This window comes from Ipomoea nil, unplaced genomic scaffold (genome assembly GCF_001879475.1).
Source record: "Ipomoea nil cultivar Tokyo-kokei standard unplaced genomic scaffold, Asagao_1.1 scaffold1416, whole genome shotgun sequence".
Taxonomy (NCBI): Eukaryota; Viridiplantae; Streptophyta; class Magnoliopsida; order Solanales; family Convolvulaceae; genus Ipomoea; species Ipomoea nil.
The window spans coordinates 2,470,326-2,493,574 of record NW_017617844.1 but is presented as its reverse complement, the minus strand read 5'-3'; the positions used below and the strand labels follow the sequence as shown (position 1 = coordinate 2,493,574).

The following is a 23,249-nucleotide window of genomic DNA, read 5'->3' as shown; positions in this document are numbered from 1 at the left end:
TAAATAAAGTCAATTTAGTTACAAATATCAGGACCCCATTAATTAACCCATACTCAAGCCCATTAGGAGGTAAACTCAACATCAAATTGTACAATTTTGCACACAAAGAAACTAACTGTGTGTTTGGTTCATGGAATAGGTCGGGAATAGAATACCATTCCCGGAAATAGACCTATTCCATTGTTTGGTTTGTCTTTTCATGGTTGGGAATAGCATTCCCGGGAATAAGCTATTCATTTGCAGGGGGAATAGCCATTCCTAGGAGACCCTCAGATATTAGCTATTCCCAAGTATTTGGGAATAACTTTTGTACTCTAATACCAAAAATACCATTTTTGTATTATATATATATATATATATATATATATATATATATATATATATATATATTATAATTTATAATGAATAATTTTTGAATTATAATTATAATTACTACGTATAAGATTTGAATTTTATAACATATTTTTAAAATTGTTAAACTATATATTATTTATATATTATAAAGTTAAAATTTATAAAAGTGGAAACTTAGAATTTTAAAAATTTAAATCAGTACACATTACAATGAATAAATTTAAACTAATACATAATGATTCTTATAATTCATCTATACTCTTTAGAACAACAACAACAACAATTATAAGAGTTAATTCCCAAAATGGTCCTCCGACTATAACCTTTTCTCAAATTAATTCTTTGACTTTTAATTGCACCCAAAGTGGTCCTTCGAACTATTAGTGTTTGTGTAATTAGGTCATTAAAAAAAAAAAAAAAAGAAGAAGTGCAATTAAACCTTTCAACTCTATAAATTTTTGCAAATAACATTGTTAGCATGTTACTTTCAAGTAAGCAGGTAAGGTGAATGACATGGCATCTTATGTGGTGATTTTTAATATTTAAATCAATTTATTATGAGTTTAATATAAAATCAAATCAATTTACTAAAGTTTTGGTAAAAATTTGAAGTGTTTTAGTTCTATAGTTTTGTATGGTTCAAGTGCGGCGATGTCCTTAAGTGCGGCGGTGCGGCGTCACCAATAGTTCAACAAATATACAACATCAACGTTAGGAAAATACACTACAAAAATATACACAAACACTACTGGAAATTATAGAATTTCCGACCACTTGAAAGTGATTTTAAATCAAGTTGATACCAGTGGTCGGAAATAGCAACAAAGGTTTTTCCGGATATCAAAAGTGGTCGGAACGAGGCTTTCGACTTGATTTAAGATCACAATCAGGTGGTCAGAAATTCCATAATTTCCAGTAGTGAAATTAGGTACGCATCACAAAAACACATCATTAGGTGTGAGTAAAAACACCATACAGTGTTCGGTAATACACCATTGGGGTATCGTGAGTTATAATGTATTTTTTTAGGTAATACACCATTGAGGTATGGTGAGTTATATAGTGTATTTTTTTAGGTCTGTTATGTATTTTTTGGTATTTTTTTACATTTCATTGTGGTGTATCTTCCTTACACTGTTGGTGTTATCTGAAATTCCGATGCACCTAAGGTCATCGCCGCATTTGAACTTTTTCCATATATATATATATATATATATATATATATATATATATATATATTGTAATCAAAGATATTCATTATCATATCACTGTACTCCAATTCGTCATCAGCTGGGAAGAAAGTGTGTGCGTATATAATTATATACATAGTCTGGAACAAAACTTGATCGACCAAGAGAAGAAAAAAGAAAAAAAAAAAATTATGTCAAAACTACCAAAATCTTATTCCAAAAGTAAAAGAACTGTTATGAATCATACTTGTCAAATACATATTGTGCATGTAGTTTTTGAATTACTTTCATTGGTTTATCTGCGCAAGGAAATAGAAATTCCTCATAATCATATGTACCCATTGATTTGCAAGATCCATTAAATTAAATTATGGATCTTTAAATTTAGTAAGATGAAAAAGGGTTTATATAGAACTAGTATTTGTACCCGTGCGATGCACGGAATGTATTCGTTATAATATATGAATTATAATTTGCTTCATATTCGATAGTGCAAATTTTAACTTTGAAGGTTTGTATGAATGTTTCGAAATTGAATTAATTGGTCTCATTATCTTTGTGTAGTAATTTAGCTATAGAATTTTTTGTAACGGAATATATACGTAATATGTAGATATGTAACAATTTTGTTATATTTGTGCAAGAAGTATACATAATATAACTGTTTTGAATTAGACATTGTTGAAAACCTCTTTGTAGACGACATTAGTAGTACTAACAGAAGTTTGTCCATCCTCGTCTAGAGCTAAAACTTTAAGGCCATCAGGATGAGTGACTCGGGAAAAAGTCACGTACAATTAACCGTGATTAAAACCCTGACTTTTGTTGATAGTCATTGCATATGCTAGCATCAACGGGAATTGTTTACGCTGGAACTTGAATGAAAATCTCGTATTAGAAGGGGTGAGAGACATTTGTGGTATAAGAACTTTGTTTCCTTGTTGCGTTCCATTAACTATTCTTGCTTCGACAATATGATCCGCCAATCTTGTAACGATGAGGCGCGTACCGTTGCAAAGACCAAGAGAGTGGTTTATGTTTCGCAGTAACATAACAGGTGCACCAACCTTTATTGTCAATGAATGATTAAGAAGTCCAGACAATCTCAATCTATTTAAAAATTCAGGAGTATGTACTTGTGAGAGATTATCACCATCTATCTGATTCTACCTTACACAAAGAGTCACAGTTTATATACGTCTGACCTTTTGCAGTGTTCATGTCACACATATACTGATTAATTTGATCAACAACATCTAAAGTCGGTGAGAGGATCGCTCGTCCTTCTATGTGCGACTCTTCTAGCATTCCATACTTCGCGGTTGGGAAGATGCTTTGAACTATAGTTGCAATTGGATCATGTCGATGAACAAACTGAATTCACATTAGATCAGGAAAGAGAGTACAATGAAGAGTCCTATAGGAAAGCTACCACAAATATCTCCTATACAATAGACAAGCCTAGTCAGATGAATATAACCACATAGAATAAACCATATGCTATAACATAAATATTATTATTGCTAACACTCCCCCTCAAGCACAAGGTTGGAGAGCAACAACATTGAGCTTGTCTCGTAGAGCCTGAAAACGTGGTGCTGGTAGAGGTTTGGTGAAGATGTCTGCCAGCTGATCCTTGGTAGAGACGAAACTAACAATGAAATCCCCAGAAGCCACCTTGTCTCGAACGAAGTGGTAATCAATTTCAACATGTTTAGTGCGGGCGTGGAAGACCGGATTGGCTGCTAGGTAGGTAGCCCCTAAATTATCACACCATAGTGTGGCAGGGGAGCCGGAGTGTAACCCTAACTCACGCAGTAAAGAAATAACCCACGTAACCTCTGCTGAAACATCGGCCAACCCTTTGTACTCGGCTTCGGTGGATGACCTGGCGACTGTACGCTGCTTGCGAGAAACCCATGACACAAGATTATCCCCGAGAAACACTGCGTATCCACTAGTGGACTTACTATCTACCGGACAACCGGCCCAGTCCGAATCCGTATATGCATGTAGATCAGAAGCTGACGACGCAGATAAACGAAGCCCATAGTCTTGAGTCCCTTTTATATACCTCAGAACACGCTTAAGTAATGCCCAGTGGTCATCCGTCGGAGAGTGCATGAACTGGCACAGTCTATTAACCGAGTAGGAGAGATCGGGCCGTGTGATGGTGAGATATTGTAGAGCCCCTACAATGCGACGATATTGCGTCGGATTTTCAAACGGAGTTGACGAGGGAGACGCGGGCTGAGTAACCGAAGCTGGGGTGGCCAGAGCTTTACAATCTGTCATACCTGACCTAGTCATGATATCCTTCATATAGCGGCGCTGCGACAGAACAAGACCGTCTCCCGAGGGCACTGTTTCAATCCCTAAAAAGAAGTTGGGTGTACCCAGGTCCCTGATTTTAAACGCTGTGGATAGCTGATGCAGGAGTGTGTCAATCAAAGCCGAGTCGTTTCCCATCATGATTATGTCGTCGACATAGACTAACAAGTATACCCGTGATTTCCCTGTCGTATAGTAGAAGAGTGAGACATCGGTTTTGGATGCCAAAAAACCTGTTGATGTCAAAAACTCATGCAACCTGTTAAACCACGCCCGAGGTGCCTGTTTGAGTCCATATAGAGAACGCTGCAGATGACAGACATGTCCCGAATGAGCGGGGTCTTCGTAACCGGGAGGTTGCTTCATGTAGACAGTTTCAGCTAGGCGTCCATTTAAGAATGCATTGTGAACATCTAGCTGACGGAGCACCCAATTGCGGGATACTGCAAGAGAAAACAGAATGCGGACTGTTGTGGGTTTGACCACGGGGCTAAAGGTGTCAAAAAAATCTTCTCCGGCTACCTGATTGAACCCTTTTGCTACTAAACGGGCTTTATACCGTTCAACTGTACCATCGGCTTTGCGCTTGGTGCGGAACACCCACTTGCACCCGATAACATTCATACTCGGGGTTGCGGGAATTAATTTCCACGTATTGTTGTGCATAAGTGCATTGAACTCCTGATCCATGGCATCCCGCCACTACTGATGGCCCATGGCATCCCGCCACTACTGATGGCCCACGGCCTGAGAATAGCAAGTGGGGTCTACAGTGATGGTCAGGGCATGAAATTGCTCGTTTGTGCCCCGAGTTTTGCACCTGGTGCGCATGACATGATCCTCAACTGGGGGTTGAGGACGTTTAGACCGTCCCGGGGGTCGACCTCGTCGGGGAGCAGTCTGAGGCGACCCTTCTATAGCCATAGGCACCGGTTGTTGCGCAATGGGTGGTTCATCAAGAACCGGGGCAAGCATGGGATTGACCAACACGGGTCCAACACCCCAAGGTGCGGGAGTGGAGTCCGGACTGGTATTGACCTGCAAAGACGTCTGCAAAGCAAATGGGAAGATTGATTCATCAAAACGCACATGACGGCAGATAAATGCCTTCCCTGTAGTTAAGTCCATACAACGGTATCCCCTAAAAGAAACTGGGTACCTAAGAAGACACAGGGTGCAGAGCGGTACTCAATCTTGTGCCGATTATATGGCCTAAGATAAGGGTAGCACTTGCACCCGAACACCTGGAAGAAAGTGTATGGTGGAGAGGTTTTATGTAGACGGAAGTGTGGGGTTTCATAAGATATAGCTGATGAAGGCAAGCAATTAATTAATTGTGTTGCTGTTTCAAAAGCGTAATCCCAGTATTTTAACGGAGCTGAGCTTTCGGCTAATAAGGCCAAGCCAGTTTCGACAATGTGTTGATTACGGCGTTCAACGCGGCCGTTTTGCTCGTGGGTATAGGCACACGATTGTCTGTGTGTGATGCCTAAAGACTCAAACGTTTTGTGGAGGCGGCGATACTCACCCCCTAAATCAGACTGAATGGCTTTGATAGAACGGGAAAACCGCCGTTCTACCATCGCCCGAAACAATTCAAACACTTTATATATATCTGATTTTAGCCGTAAGGGATAAAACCAGGAAAAACGTGTACAGTCATCTACGAACAAAACAAAATATCGGTAGCCTGAATCTGAAATAACCGGGGAAGGCCCCCAGATGTCTGTATACAATAAATCTAAAATATTCAAACTTGACGAACTAACTCTATCTAAAGGAAACCGAGCTGATTTGCCAAGTCGACACGCGGTACAGACTCCTGACGCATGGGCTTTATTTGACGTGACCGGACAGTTTTTCAAGACTCGTTGCAGGGCTTGTTTATGAGGGTGACCCAATCGTTGATGCCAGACAGAGGGTGTAGCTTTTGCCGATAGAAATGCAAAATGCGCCCGAGGCACCAACAATTTGTATAGACCGCCTACCGCGGAGCCTTTAAGAAGCGTTTCCCGTGTAGTGCAATCCTTCACAAAAAAAGAGTCTTTATGAAACTCGAAAAAGACGTTGTTTTCGTTAGTGAAACGATAAACAGATAATAAGGGTAACGACAATTTGGGAACAAACAGTATATTAGGCATTTTTAATACTCTGGAATGGGATGGGATAATTGTACGGCCAACCCGGGAGATATTCAAACCTGCGCCATTGCCTACTTTCAGCACATCTCTGCCAGTGTAGAGCTCGGACTGCCCAACCTGCTGCTCATCCGGCGACGCGTGGGTGGACGCTCTGGTGTCAGGGAACCAAGCGTCCGGTTGAGTGGCGTCCGCCGGCGAGCCTCCTGCGACGGCGACATTGGCATGTGGTGCAGGTTCCGTGTATCGTTTGTAGCAGTAGACGGCCGTATGACCGTGACTCCGGCAAATCTGACACCGAGGATTGCCACGGCCACGACCTCCGCCATTCTGCCGTCCACCGCCACGCCCTCGACCGCGCTGATTCCCGGATTGCCGTCCGCCGTGCCCACTGGTCTGACCACCGCGACCAGCATACAGGGCCACCGGAGATGAGCTATTTCCAACATCCATCGCAGAGAGATCATCGCCTTGAATGAAGTCCTGCGCCTGCAAAAGATCACCGAGCTGGGATAGGGTCACCGACTTTCCAGTCACGGTGAGAGCACTGGCTAACGCCCGAAACTCCGGCCGGAGTCCACGCAGCACGTAGAGAACCTGTTCGTCGAGGGTGAGATGGTGACCGGCGAGGGAGAGAGCTTCAACCAGCAATTTGGCTTTGCCGAGATACTCCGAGGCCGTCATACTGCCTTGCCGGAGTGTTTGGAATTGCCCTAACAAATTGAGGCACCGAGCCCTCGTGGAAGATGCTAGCGATTCGTTGATTGCGAGCCAAACATCTCTGGAAGTCTCCCGACCAACCGCCAGAGACATAACCTCATCTGAGAGCGATGAGATCAGGAGAGACAAGATCAATTGATCCTGTTGGACCCAAGCGGTGTGCGCTGGGTTATCTACGGTCGACCCTGCTACGGTGGTGCCGGAGTCGCCAGGTTGCACCGCCGCGGGAACTGTCGCCGGAGGACATGAGGAGCTGCCGTCGATGAAGCCTAAGAGGCCCTGCCCACGCAAGAATGGAACAATCTGGGTGCGCCAGAATAAAAAGTTTCGATTGTTTAGTTTAATCGAAACAAAATGGTGCACAGCATTTAGGGAGGCCCGGAGTGTTGCGTTGGGGCGGTGGTGGTAGTAACGGTTCTTTCAGAAGAGTTTGTCGACATGGTGTGGTGGGAGAGGAAACACAGAATAGGATTCCTAGCCTAACGCTAACTGATACCAGATGAACAAACTGAATTCACATTAGATCAGGAAAGAGAGTACAATGAAGAGTCCTATAGGAAAGCTACCACAAATATCTCCTATACAATAGACAAGCCTAGTCAGATGAATAATAACCACATAGAATAAACCATATGCTATAACATAAATATTATTATTGCTAACAATGTCCACACTTCAATATTATTTTGTGCGTCCATTGTCACGCCTTATGTAGATTAGGTAACCATCTTTATCCAGAATCGTCTGACTAACATATTTTTTGGGGAAATACTTCGAACATTTACCATTTACCATGCATGGCGAATTCTTCCGGAGTTGTCCACACGGTCCGTTCAACATAAAAACGCTAACTGTGTCATTGTACTTATTGTCCGCATCTTGGTTTGGAATCTCAACAGAAATCAAGGCATCAACTTCCAGTGTGGAATGTGCCCAATTCATTCTTTTGGCAAATAGCAATATGTGCGCGTGAGGGAGTCATCTTTTTTTAAATTCAATTCTGTAGATAACTGTGCAGAAAATTAAAATAAAAAAAAAGTAATTTTATACATGAAATTTAAATTTAATTAAGGCACATTAGAGTACGTATGATAATCAAATACCTCCACATATGTCGCCAAACAGTTTTTCTGTCTTGATATCTTCAATCATAGCATCAAGTTTCATCTTAAACACGCAACAAACAATATCGGGTATATCCTCTGCTTTAAGCCCACGTTGTGCAACATACCGCTCAATCTCAGTCCACTTCGGGTTGCATGTGAATGTTATGAACAGATGAGGATAACCGATGTGCCTGCATATTGTCATTTCATCTTGATAGTTTTGAATCATATACACCTGTGAATGATGATGGTAGTATAATTCTTTTCACCCTGAGTTGAATGATGATGGTAGTACAATATTTTTAAGGAATTTTTTCATTTATTACGCAGAATTTGTTTTAATTATTCTCAAAATTATAATGGTTTAATTATTCACAAAATTTGTTACCTATTTTTCATTTTTAAGTACATATTGACTTTAATTTGGGGTAACAATTCATTAGATATTAGTTAATTTTCATATAAAATTTTGTTACCAATTAAGCTTTATTAATTTTTTTACGAATTAATTAATATTTTTTATTAGTTTGGGCGGAAAATTTAAAGAGGATAATTTGTATTTTATTAATAGTATAGATTGTTGTAAATAATAATTAATAAACTATTATTTTCTTATAAAATTACGCAAAATTTCAAAAGAATTTTCTCATTTATTACGTAGAATTTGTTTCCATTATTCTCACAATTATAATGGTTACTTATTCTTAGAATTTGGTAACCATTTTCCATTTTTAAGTACATATTCTAGGATGGCAACGAAGCGAGGCGGGCGGGGAGTATACTCCCTGTCCCCGTCACTGCGACCCCGTTCCCATCCCCGTCCCCAGCAGGGAATTGAAAAAATTCCTCATCCCTGTCCTAACGGAGAATTAGGCGGGGACGGGGATTCTCCATTCCCCGTCAACTCCTAGTCAAAATGTTAAATAATTCAAAATTTTAATAATAAAAAAATTAAAAATATATATATAAAATAATAATTATTAATTATTTGAGCAAAAAAATATAAAATATTTAAGTATATGATAATAAGAGCGTAAAATACATTTATTTATATATTTAATTAATTTCTATTAAATATTTGCTTACCAAAAAAGACTACATGAATATATAAATTTTATAATTAATTAAATTTTAGTCAACTAAACTTCACGCGGAATAAATCTTATAAACTAATTAATTAATTACCACAATATTCTTTCCATAACTAATTAGTCACATACGAAATATTTATGAAATATATATAGACTACTTATATATACACGGATATGAATATATAATTTTTATAATTAATTAAATTTTAGTCAACTAAACTTCACACGGAATAACTTTTATAAACTAATTAATTAATTACCATAACTAATTAGTCACATACTGAATATTTATGAATTATATATAGACTAATTATATATACATAGATATTACAGAAATGCCCCTAAGTTTTGGGGGCGGGGGAATTTGGCTAGGAGGATTTTACTTTTAATTATATGTAGATAGATTAATTAGTTATTTATTAATAACATATTTCTTTATTTCCAGTAATATATTCTGATCCATTTTAATCAAGTATTAATTATCATTTCATTTTCCAATTGACTTAATTTTCATGTCATTTTTATTAGCAGGCAATAATTCTTTTTTAATACATATTAATTAGATAATTATTAATATTTTTTTTTATTTCCAGTAAATTATTAATAACAGATACATTTTTTCAATTTACATATACTATTGTTAACCCGTTTCCTTTTCGACATTGTTAAGTTCGGAGATCTTTTTTTAAAAAAAATATTATACCATAATTTGTATATTTCGTGTAATTTTTTATCCCAGTCAATTATTTATTCAATTAACAGATTTCTTTTTCAATTTACATATACTATTGTTTGGGCGGACTTACTATTTTTTTTTTTCATTTTAGTCAATTTGGAATTATTTTTAATTTTAAATCAAGTATTAATAATAATTTCCTTTTCCAATTAGTCTAATTTTCATGCCATTTGTATTCTTAGTTAAATATTTTTTAATACATATCAATTAATTTATAATATAATTATTAATATAATTGTCGTTATATATTTGGAAATTATAGATCTCGTGCCATTTTTTAAAAGGATTCCGTGTCATTTTTAATCAAGTATTAATTATCATTTTTTTTCAATTGGCCTAATTTGCATGTCATTTTTTATTCTCAATCAATAAATTTTTTTAATACATATTAATTAGTTAATTAATAATAATAATTTTTTAATATTTCCAATAAATTTTTAATAATAGATAGTTTCTCGATTTTACATATACTATAGTTAATCTATTTCCTTTTCGACATGGTCAATATGAGGATCTTTTTTTTTCTTAAAATATTATACCACAATTTATACATTTCGTGCTATCTTCAATCAGAGTCAATTATTTTTCCAATTAACAAATTCTTTTTCCAGTTTACTTATACTATTGTTTGGACGGTCCGACCATTTTCTTTTTCATTTGAGTCAATTTGGGATCATTTTTAATTTGTAATCAAGTATTAATAATCCTTTCATTTTTCAATTGGTCTAATTTTCATGTCATCTTTATTCTCAGTCAAATATTTTTTTTAATACATATCAATTAATTTATACTATAATTATTAATATAATTATTGATATATATTCAGAATTTATATATTCCATGCCATTTTAATCAAATATTAATTATTGTTTACTTTTTCAATTGGTATAATTTGCATGCCATTTTTATTCTCAGTCAATGATTTTTTAATACATATTAATTAGTTAATTATTAATAACATACATACATACATCTAAAGCTGACATCTCGGTGTCATTTGTTTTGTAAATCCGTGAATTTATAAAGTGTTAAAATGGAAGACAAAAATTATATATATATATATATATATATATATATATATATATATATAGGGTCAGGTTCCTGTGAGGTCAGGTCTTCCCGTGCGGTTAGTGCGGCATACACCATTAGGTATGCATAAATGCACCACGCAGTGTTCGTAAATACACTATATGTGTGGTGTATATTTTTTTTGTATGGTGCATTTTTTGTCATTTCATTCTGGTGTATTTTCGAACATTATATGGTGCATTTATGCATACCTAATGGTGTATGCCGCACTGACCGCACGGGAAGGCCTGACCACACAGGAACCAAAAAAAGAAAAAAAAAATATATATATATATATATATATATATATATATATATATATATATATATATATATATATATATATATATATAGGCTTCGAATCCGGTGCACCCCTTATACTAGATGAGGTCATGAGGTCTCATCACAACCATTAAGTTACTAGAATTTGATGGATGTGATTGAAAGAGATGTGTTAGATAATTAAGGTTAGAATTTAAAAATAAGGATAAAAGTGTCATTGTAATAGTGTTGTTAATTATGGCTAAAATAAATTAGTAATATTTAACATAATATTAGATGGAATAAGAATGTTAACAAATATAAAGTATCTGTGGATGAGATACGAACATGTAGTATTAGTACGGAAATTTAGTGCTGTAGTGTTTGGGGTCTGTGCGTTTGGAATTGCGGTCTGTGCATCTTGTAATGGCGTGTGCGTGTTCCTGTAATTTGAAATCCAAGGAGTTAAAGAATTATTGGGGGTATGGTTGAATGCATGTTGTTTGCCCGAATATGGAAGAAATTAACTAAATGGGTAGAAGTGGTTTGTTATTGGTTGGGCGTCACGGGAGTAGTATTGAGGGTCTGTGCGTTTGGGATTGTGGTATGTACGTCTGCTTGTTATAGTGTGTGCGTGTTACTATTGTGGCGTGTGCGTTTTGGTGAATTGGAGGTGGAAAATGTTTTTCTTGTAATTCGAGATCCAAGGAACTAAGTTATTATTGGGGGTATGGTTGAATGTATGTTGTTTGCCCGGATATGGAAGAAATTAACTAAATAGGTAGAAGTGGTTTGTAATTTTTGGGCGTCACAAGAGTAGTATTGCGGGTCTGTGCGTTTGGAATTGTGGTTTGTGTGTCTACTTGTAATGGTGTGTGCATGTTACTGTTGTGGCGTGTGCGTTTTGGTGAATTGGAGGTGTAAAATGTTTTTCCTGTAATTTGAGATCCAAGGAGCTAAGTTATTATTGGGGATATGGTTGAATGCATGTGGTTTGACCGTATATGGAAGAAAATTACTGAATGGGTAGAGGTATGGGGGGTATGTGCATTTTTAATTATGGAGTGTGCGTATTCATGTAGTGGTCTGTGCGTGTCATGGATTCGGTTAGTGCGTGTTGGGTAAATTTATTTTGGTAGCAGATGTTTAATTGTCGGTGTGGTGTGCGAGCAATGGAGAAGCGTGTGCGTAATGATGATGGGGCGTGTGCATTTACGCGTTGTGGTGTGTGCGAATGAATCACATATTATGCAATGGGTTTAAATAGATGAAAAGGCAATGTCACACTGGAACCACACGAATTCTGATACTTCTATACAATGAGAAGAAAATCAACTTTTGGAGGCAATTGATTTAAACACATTACACATGTAATGAATTATTGGCAAGAAAGCAACCATTTAATTAAATTGAGTCACTTCAGTTACATCTTGGTTGTGTGAAAGCCTAAATGTCATCCATTAACAACCAATATTCTAGGCAAAAATGGTGAAATATACACCTTGGCAGATAAAAGAGATAAAAGAGTATCTGGCTCTCTCTTCATATGCAGGTCATGATCAATAGAGAAATCCAATCTTTCTGTATACAACTTCAAAAGCTTTGAATATCTCAGCCTCATAAAATTCATACTTCTTATAAGTCTCCATCTTCTTTTCCCAAGTCTCTTTGCTCATTGCCCTGAAGGCATGAACTACTAGAAGAAACTTGTATCTCCATGGGTTAAACCCCATTCCCTGGAGGTTGAAAATCATGAATTACAATGCATGAATGAATTCAAAACATGAATTGTAGTGCAGGTATAGGCAATATATTTAGCAAAACATTTAAATTGCATTTAAGCTTGTTGAATTCAACTTTAAAACTAAGACACATTGTTGAAACAATAATAAACAGTAATGCAAAAAAAAAAACAAAAAAAAAAACAAAACAAAACAAAACATGGCACTCTCTTCTGCTAAGTTGTTTCTAATACTATAACAAGACCACTTGCCATCATTACTCTCAAGGTATGACAATGCTCAAATAGGAAATTTCATTTTGGGGATAAGATCAGAAGAGTGTGAGACAATGCTGAAACTCCTCACAATCTTTATGCTACATCTGGAAAAAAAAAAAGTGAAAATTATCAACCTGGAAAAGATGGGTAAGTCAAATTGAAGAAAGACATCTCAGTTATGAAACTGTCTTTCCAATTCTCAATAATTAGAAAGCAGAAATCTCAGAGAAGGCAATAGTATCTGGAAAAAAAAAAAAAAAAAAAAAACAAGAAGCAGCAGCAGCTAAAACCAAATGTTTGCAAAATAGTAGGGAGTAGTAAGTATTATGGTTCCAAGTGTCAGAGAATACACCAACATTCAAAAAGCATGGAGATCGCAAAGGTGGGGGAGCACATCTACATTAGGTCCTACTAATGTACCTTCGAATGTGGAACATATCCTACGAAGTATCAAAAGAAAAATAAAAAACAAAGAAATATATAGAGTGATCTTGTATAAGGAGGCTAATCTGCTGCCATGTTTCGACACAAATCGTGTGTTTCTGCAAATCAGCCCGGAAAAACTCCTCGGGTTTCCTGGGAAGATAGAGCTGTCATGGAAGAGGTTGAAAAAGGTTGCAGTTTTGAGGAAAGAAAGTAGGCTACACAGGCAATTAAACAAAGGAATCTGCCATCAAGATTACTAACCCACACGCCAACACCCACCGACCGGAGAAAAAACAACAAAAACGCTCACATTCACATACTCTTACGCCTACCCCCAAAACCCCAACTGTAAGAAACAACCAATACCTTCGAACCACCACAAACCAAGACCCCATACGTTCAGAGGAAAAAAAAAAAAAAAAAAAAAAAAAAAAAAAAAAAAAAGGCGAACACTAACCCAGAAATCGTACACCACTCACTATAGCACTCGCCGCAGCCCCCCCCCCCCCCAAACCCTAAGAACACCGATGAATGCCAAAACCATCCCGGTGAAACCCCCAAAAAAAACACGCACTGAAGAACTACAACGCAAGCAAAATACAAAAACCTAAATCCCAACCCAAAATCCGTTCGGAACTGTAGCAAACCCACAAACCCCCAGCAAAAAAAAGATCCCGAAACAAACAAAAAAAAGGAAAAAAAAACGGAGAAAATAGTACCGGCACCGGAAGCAGAAGAGACGCCCTAAGCCGCTTGGACTGCCGCCTGCTAGAACCAGCCATGGAGGTTCTTCGGACGTTGTGTGTACCGGAGGGATGAGAAGAATGGAAGGGCCGCGAGGAACGAGGAGGCTGCGGAAAAGAGATTAAGGGGAGAGAAACCTAAAATCAATCCTATTTTATCTACTCATACACGCAAATCAACCGGCTGAATTTATGACTTGTCATAATAAAACACAAAGAGGAATGACAAAACCACCCCTACACCAGGCGCACGTGAATCTTATTAGCCCACCATCTCAACCGTTAAAAAAACATCATCAACGATCACGGAGTGTGCTTACGGACTCGGCTAAGTAGGGGGTGTGCACCGGATTCAAAATCTATATATATATATATATATAGGCGGGTTCAGGTGCGGCAGTGTCTTACGGTGCGGTTATTTCTTACGGTGCGGCAACACCAATAGTTCACCAAATATGCACCATCAACGTTAGGAAATACACCACACAAAACAGAGTAAACAGAGCCCTGCATCACCAAACACACACCATTAGGTGTGAGTAAAAACACCATACACTGTTCGGAAATACACCATTGGGGGTGGTGAGTTATATGGTGTATTTTTTTGAGTCTGTGGTGTATTTTGTGATGTTTTATTACATTTCATTGGGGTGTGTTTTTATTACACTGTTGGTGTATTCTGGAATTTGACCGCACCGCCGCACCGTAAGACCCCGCCGCATATGAGCGCTCTTATATATATATATATATATATATATATATATATATATATATATATATATATATATATATTATATATTTTTTTTTTTTTATTTTTTTTTTTTTTTGGATCCGGTGAGGTTAGTATTGGCAGGCAAGGTCGTGAGGCCTAATCTTGTCCGTTTATTTTCAGATTTGGATGCTCCAGATTTAATACCTTGTATTAATGTTTGCGCTGGTTTATTAATAAGTTTAGGGCCATTAACGTCATTTTGGTTGTATCTTTAATAGGCAGTAAATTATTTACCCGATTTTATGGGCCTGTCCAAGTTAATTATGGTTTAATTAAGTTGTTATGTATCTTCACAATTCTATTTACCATCTCCTCGCATTCCTCACTTTGTCTACTGTGCTCTTCTCTGCCATTCTCTCTCGCCGGTTGCAGTCACATCCGCGCTGCTTCTCTTCTCCGTCCGGGATCTTCAGGGAAGCGACGACGCCAGTACACGTTGCCGTACTTCCATTCGATATGGCCGGTTCTTCAATCCTTCGGGATAAGCGTCAAAGGGGTGGTTCTTCCGTATGCAATCCAGGTATTCCGATATCCTCCCTGGTTTGATTGGGTCGCTTTCGTGGTATTGCATGTGTTTATCGGCGATGGCCAAAAATTCGGGGGTTTTGGGGGTGGATTGTTGCCGGATAGTAGGGTTTTTTTGGGGGGATTTTCTACGATTATTTTGCCTCGTTTTCTTTTTGCTGGTTTGGTTGAATATTTTCGGGTAATGGCAGGTCGGGGGGCTTCCGGTGGTTGATGGACGATGGGGTGAGTATGTATTCGTCCGGGGGGAGGTGGGTGCGTTATAGGAGGTCGGCGTGTGCGATCGGTGTTTGTTGTTCGGAGTATTGTAAACCAAGTTAACTTGCCCAGATTAATAACTTGATATGTATTTTGGGTTCTCGTATTGTGCTGGTTTGGGTTTTTTTTTTTTTTTTTTTTTTTTGGGGGGGGGGGGGGGGGGGGGGTTTAGGGGTAAAGGCCGTGTCTGGCCGGCATGTTATTTGCATATCCGTGGTTTGGCGAGTAAGGGTGGGGGGGTGTTGGTTTGATTGTACTGGTGCGGTGATTGGCAGTGGGGGGATGGGGTTCTGAAAGGGAGTTGTGAGTTGGTGATTTTATTCGTGGATTTTTTTAAAAAAAAATGTTCTCATGTTATTCGCAGCTGGGAGTGTGGCTTTGGTTTTGTTTTTTTGCTTTTTAATGGTTTTCTTTTACTTGTTTTCGTGTATTTGGTGCGGTGATTTGCATCTAAACTAGTTTAAATGGGGTGTGTGTGCGGGTTTTGTGCATACATATCGTGTGTGTTTAATTTTGCCGTGTATGCAACCCGACCTTTGTTTTTTTGTTTTCTTATTCTCTGTTGTTGGACCTTTATTTTGGTGCGTTCAGTGTCGTTGTTTGGTGTTTGGTGCAGTGTGCGTATAGTTCTTATGGTGGGTGCGGCTTCCTATTGTGGTTAAAAATAGGCTTTTGTATTTCATTTTCATTTGTGGTCATTGGGTTGGGTTTGGATTTGTGGGAAAACAGTTTAATAATGCAGTGTGCATTGCGTACTTATGGTGTGTGCGTCTTATGTCTGTGCATTACGGGTTATAGCATGTGAGCAATTACATTGATTGTGGGGAATAATTTGTGCACTTGTTTGCTCAAGGTGTGTTGTAATTTTCGTTTTAAGTTCATTTTCGTTATAAATACGTTTTTGTATTTCAGTTTCATTTTGGTCACCGGGTTTGGGTCTTTGAGCTGTGTGCACTGTAGGTTTATGGTGTGTGCTTCTTTATCACTTTTATTTATTTTGTATTAGTTCATTCTGGGTTTTCGTTCAAGAGTATACATTACTGACTATGTGCAGTAGTTCGTCTAGGGTTGTTTATTTGTGTTTTTGGTGTGCAGTTCATTATTATGGCACGTGCGAATTACTTTGGTGGTGAGTTTGTTTCATCTATTATTTTGGATTATGAGGTGTTTGCAATGCGTCACATGGAGACGTACGTATGCCAGTCGATTGCTTCGTGGGATTGTGGCCTGACTAGGGGGATGCACGTGCGTTACTCGCCTTGTGCGTGCAGCATGTTTTTGAAATTCTTATGTTTCAGAGCAATACACGTCTACAAGCGATCGTCAGCAGTGTGGGCGGTCGTCCTTGAACATCACGATACATTTCATATTTTCTGTAGCCGCATTTCAAACTTTTGCATACACTTCAGTTTTAAATTTGCATGTTAAATATTTTCCTTGGCCGCATTTCAAACTTTTGCAAAACATTTCATTGTTAAATTTGTTAAAACATTTCGATATTACTACGTTGTGCACTCATATGTTGTATTGAATGCAGTTACTTTATCCTTTACGTTTTTATGTATACCATTATTAATGCAGGTTGTAAATGCGAATGTGTATGCACAGGCTATCTCATTTTCATGCACAAGCCTAGGGCAAATTCTTCATACCTTCACGTCTATATGTACGCAAAACCATCATTTAAAATCATTTTAAGAAGCTGTCTCAATGGAAAAATCCTTCTAATTCGCACCAACGCACCCATAAATCGGCATGCCACATTATCCTGCTCACATTAAACTAACACTCTAAATCGCACCAACGCACCCATAAATCGGAATGCCACAATATCCAGCTCATATTAAACTAACACCTATTCGCACACTGCTCCATACGCTAACGCATACACCTTTTTGAGCAGTTTACACATACATTTGTGACCGTCATCCAACTCAACCTACTACACTTGCACTAACCGTGTGATTCCCACGCACAGACCACCAAAACCCAACAACACTGCCCCCTTAATTTGTTCTCCATGACTTATTACGCAGTTTTATTTGGTCGCACATGATGCACACGCATGTACAATTCGTCGTCTAATGGAGAATTTATCAATTTATAATTGTTTGTCAATCTCAATAAAGGCTAGGGCATATTTCGCCTTAAATAACACCACACCATCATCAACTCACACAACCAGCGTTTTAAAATGCAAACATTATTGGGCTACTCAATAATAACAAACTAGTGTCATAACTACTTTTGTGGGCAGCTTCGGCTATTTTTTCTTAACCTACTCCATCATTGCTACCTCCCTAGCTGATTTCAGCCGTTTGCCCGACCCTTTGTTTTTTGCTATGGAGGTGGGTGCACTTCTATCACCTCTGGGGCTGGAACACTGCAATACGATCCCATAATTGCATGTTTCCCAAATTCAGACGTCCCGGCCCTTGTTCTTCCCCCGCCCCTAATGTCGCTTCAAACGCTTCCATCCACTATCTCATCTGTTGCAGTTTGTCTGGTCTTGCTTTAGCCATGCCTAAACATCTATGAAATATGTTTATTAGTTGTCCTTCCTCACTGTTTCACATATCTTGCACTCTCATTACAAATACAGTGCATAGCCTTTACAGTAACTTGCACATGCAACTACACTAACTTGCACATGCAACTACCCTAACTTGCACACCCTAAAACAAAATTTGTACACACTATTAAACTTTATTGGAAACGCTAGACTAAACATACAAGACATCTTGCACAGACATTATGCTAACATGCATACGCTAGAAACATATAAATATCACATAGCCTCCACTTGTATTAAAATTGAATTGCTCATAATATATACAATCTATCATTAAAATTGAATTGCACAGTATTACAAAACACTTTCACATATATTGCACTCTCATTATGAATACAGTGCATACACTTTACAGTAATTTGCACAGGCTACTACACAAACTTGCACATGCTATTACACAAACTTGCACAACTAAAACATAATTTCCACACGCTATTAAACTATTTTGGACACGCTTACCTAAACATGACTGACATCTTGCACAGACTGTATTCTAACATGCAAATGCTAAAAACATATAAGTAGCACATACCTTCAATAATATTAAAATTGAAAAGGCTAAACTCAATTACCGAGAAATCTTGCACAGACATAACACGAACTTGCACAGACCACATGTAGACTTCAGGAACACACACTTCAGGCCACAAAATGAATAGCGTTTGTTACTGTTAATATATATCTAATCATATTGCCATACGGATGGTATGTATCCCAATTGATTTGTAACCAAAAATAGTTTAAGAATACAATGACTAATTCACCCTTATGCTTAGACTACTACCTTAAATATATAAGAAATCTCATTCAATCTCAACCTTCTATTTGTAATAATTTAATGGATGGGATGAGATCTCATGACCTCATCCATATAAGTGACCTCATGGGATCCGGAGCCTATATATATATATATATATATATATATATATATATATATATATATATATATATATATATATATATATATATTATTTCCAGTAATATATTCTATGCCATTTTTAATCAAGTATTAATTATTATTTTCTTTTCAAATTGATCTACTTTTTCCAGTAATATATTATGTGCCATTTTTAATCAAGTATTAATTATCATTTCCTTTTCAAAGTGATCTACTTTTCATGCCATTTTTTCTCAGTCAATGATTCTTTTTAATACATATTAATTAGTTAATTATCAATAACAAATTTTTGTAATATTTCTATGTTGAAGTAATTTTATAATACTAACAACTACTGTTACTGTAAATAAGTTTCATGTGTAAATACGATATGTAACCTTTATTCATTTTAAAGATTTGTTATGTAATAACTATATAGGAAACATTGCGATATTACAATTGAAAAAAAAAAAAAGAATATACTATTATTTTATTGATTTTCAAAAACATACTATCAATTAAATAAGATTTGATATTTAAAATGAGTAATTAGCTAAAATAATAAACTTTTAATACATCGTATTAATTAAAATAAATAGTTATTACAAACATCTTAGTAAGTTACATTAGTAGGTAAACTACAAAAGAAAATATATATTCTCATTTATCAGTAATTCCGATTACACCAAGACTAATTAATCTATATATTAATTGTGCAAGTTAGGTGTTGCCACATCCTTTAATTTACTAACATCCATGTTAATTTGTCCAATGTCTAAACTCATGACTCATCTGTATAATCTTCATCATCATCACAATAAAATTAAAAAGAATATGATAGTTGTTAATTCATCCAATGTCTAAACTCATAAATACAATCTTTATCGCAATAAAATTAAAAAGAATATTATGATAAAGAATTAGATATGATACATCTACATTCAATTTTCATGCATGAAATATTTTCACAAAATAAAAATAAAGAAATTAATAAATGTAATATACAAACAACTTGCTAAAGTGTTTACCTGAAATAGTTGTGAAATATTACATTTTTTAAAATAAAACTACCAATAAAATATACTTTATTAAATTTATATTCTACTTTTTTCAATATATGCAATTGCATCATTGCATGTATATTAATAAGAACTAAATATGAAACTTTTGATTTTCATTTACATGATTGTATAGTAATTAACTACCAATGCAAAACAAATTTAAACCATATACATATAAAACAAACTTCTGAGGATTATTTGTTCCAATTTTTGGTTGATATATATTGGTATATCTTTTTCGTAGATATACATATATATATATATAATCGTTGGATCCATTGTATATATATTTGTGTGTATATATATATTTCGGACAAATATTAAATAATATTTTATATACTTGTGTGTGTATATATAAATATTATTTTACGATATTAAATCAATTTTGGTTCATTATCACCAACAACTTGACTAGGAGGATTTTACTTTTATATATATATAGATATAGATGTTTTCCATAACTTTTCCTGTCTCAATTAATATTTGCCCCTTTCTCTCATGAAATTGAGTTTGAGGGGAGATAGAATAGAATGCAAGATGTGAAATTCAATGAAATATTAAGATGCAGTTTATGACAATTTATAATTATTCTTGGTCATGTTGTTTTTTTTTCCTAATAAATAATTAAATATTTTGATTATGATAATGCAACATGTGAAAATCCAACATATTATATTGAATGATAACTCCTTGAAAAAAAAAATCTTAATTTGATTACTCCACATTTTATACCAACAACGTACAGGTCTCAAAGCACATGAAAAGGAGGTGACATATTGCTAATAATAATATTTTTTTTTAAAGCAATAATAATATTATTATTGTTGTTGTTGTTGTTGTTGTTGTTGTTGTTGATGAGATCAATTTTACGAGTGAACTCCATTTTTGGTCATACTGTTATAGGGGTTTTTCCAATTTTAGTCCACCATAATTATTTTTGCCACATTGCGTCCACTATTATTAAAAGTGTTCCAATTTTAGTCCATTTTAGATTTTTAGTGGACTAAAATTGGAACACTTTTAATAATAGTGGACGCAATGTGGTAAAAATAATTATGGTGGACTAAAATTGGAATGACCCCTATAACAGTAGGACCAAAAATGGAATTCACTCCAATTTTACATATGTTGTTGTTGAGATCAATTTTATCTTATATGTAAAAGAAACTTAAATAACTATATTCTTAACTTATAAGCTTAAAAAATCTTTAAAATAAAAGTAATGTAAGTCTGAACTATCAAAATCCGACCCAACTCAAATTACATGAAGGGTGGACCATAAAGCAATACGACATTTGAATAATTTTAAGAAAAAATCATTACCGTAAACAATTGTAGACAACAAATTCCGATAAGGTCCATGTAGTAGCCTTTCTTATCTTCGTTGCGATATTCTCATAAGTTTCACTTATCTTTGTTTATCTTCTCAATATCTCCCATATTTGTTTCATAAAGTGTATTCTCAGAGTTTTATCGACCATGGATCAATCGACAGATAGAAGTAACCATAGTTCAATAATTGTGTGGATCATTCAGTTTCATTTAATACACATAGTAGTTTCACTACACCACCACTAAAGTATCATTCTAATTCAACGTAACTACAATTTCATTTGACAATATATACTATATAAGAGACATGCTATTCAATTTAATTTTATACACATTATAATTTCATTAATTACAACATTACTAATATATCATTCTAATACAACTACAATTTCATTTGACAATATACATGCACCCAATATATGACACATACTATTCAGTTTCATTTTATACACATCATAATTAATTTCATTACAACACTATAAAGTATCATTCAATTCTAATTCAACTACAATTTTATTTGACAATATACGCTCAATATGTGAATCCTACTCTATTCAGATTCATTTTATACACATTGTCTCATCCTTTTGTTGTCTATATTTTGTGTTGTGGTATATATTAGAGGGGATTCTTTCGTATAAACTGGTTTATTAGTTTTCTCCACTATTTAGCTAGTGATAATATTTGATGGATATGAAGTGCTGCTATGTTCTTCTACAAGTGCAAGAAACAAAAACTCTACAAGTGCTGTTATTGTTATCTTGAAGACTTAAATTGTCCCACGAACTCCAGTCACAGTAGCACTTTTTTATACTAATATCTGGCCTATTTATTTACCTTTTGACCTCCCTGTCAAGCCTCTTTGTCTCTGTTCCTTTTTTGCACTCACGTATTAAACTTGTGCTGTTAGGAAATCTTTAAATACGCATAAAGGCTCAGTGATATTTGCCCATGACATTTTCAGATGGTTTTCCTTGTATTCTGTGCTTTCGCTATAGTACTCGAGATAATCTATCACAGTTTTGCTCTTAATGATGCATTCGCTTTGACTCTTTTGCCCTTACCGATGCATCGGCGGTTAATAGGGCCGGTAAAATCGGTTCATCTTCCGGTGGACAGTGGCCTGTAAACGACATCTGCTTTCGTCAGCCACGTTTTGGCCATCTCTTCTCGACCATACCGACTGTAGTGATGAGATGACTTTGGCCAACACTGATATTTATTATTTTTTTCATTACATTTGTTTTTTTTCGTCCTTTTATCGCCGTTAGTCAGTTTGCACCATACTTATCTTCTGTACCTCTGTACTTTTCGGCACAATTGATTGTTTTTTATTTCATTAGTTTTTTTTTTTTTTTGTCCTTTTATCGGCTTTGCTCAGCTTCCACCATACTCATCTTCCGCAATCTGTACTTATTTCTCGCGATATTGGGGGATTTCGTGGTCGTATCTGTAGGTGAACGTCAGTTCTGCACGTTTGCTTATTCTATCGTTTGCTTGTCGTGGGAAGTGGTTGACAACTTCTTTATATATATATATATATATATATATATATATATATATATATATATATATATATATATATGGTGTGTGAGATAAAGTCTCGGTGTTTGGATGCTTCTATCATTGTGCTGGTCTGGACTTAACAGAGCGAGGTATGTTTACCCTGTTTCTCTTTTACTGTTGGCT

At 35.9% G+C, this 23,249-nt stretch overlaps 1 long non-coding RNA gene across 1 annotated transcript; it reads left to right on the top strand.

The window, feature by feature from the left end:
* Positions 1-1,920: 1,920 nt before the first annotated feature.
* On the top strand, positions 1,921-20,789 carry LOC109187056. Its single transcript, XR_002055214.1, has 3 exons — positions 1,921-1,946; positions 13,469-13,479; positions 20,677-20,789. It is a non-coding gene; the product is annotated as an uncharacterized LOC109187056 (long non-coding RNA).
* Positions 20,790-23,249: the final 2,460 nt, after the last annotated feature.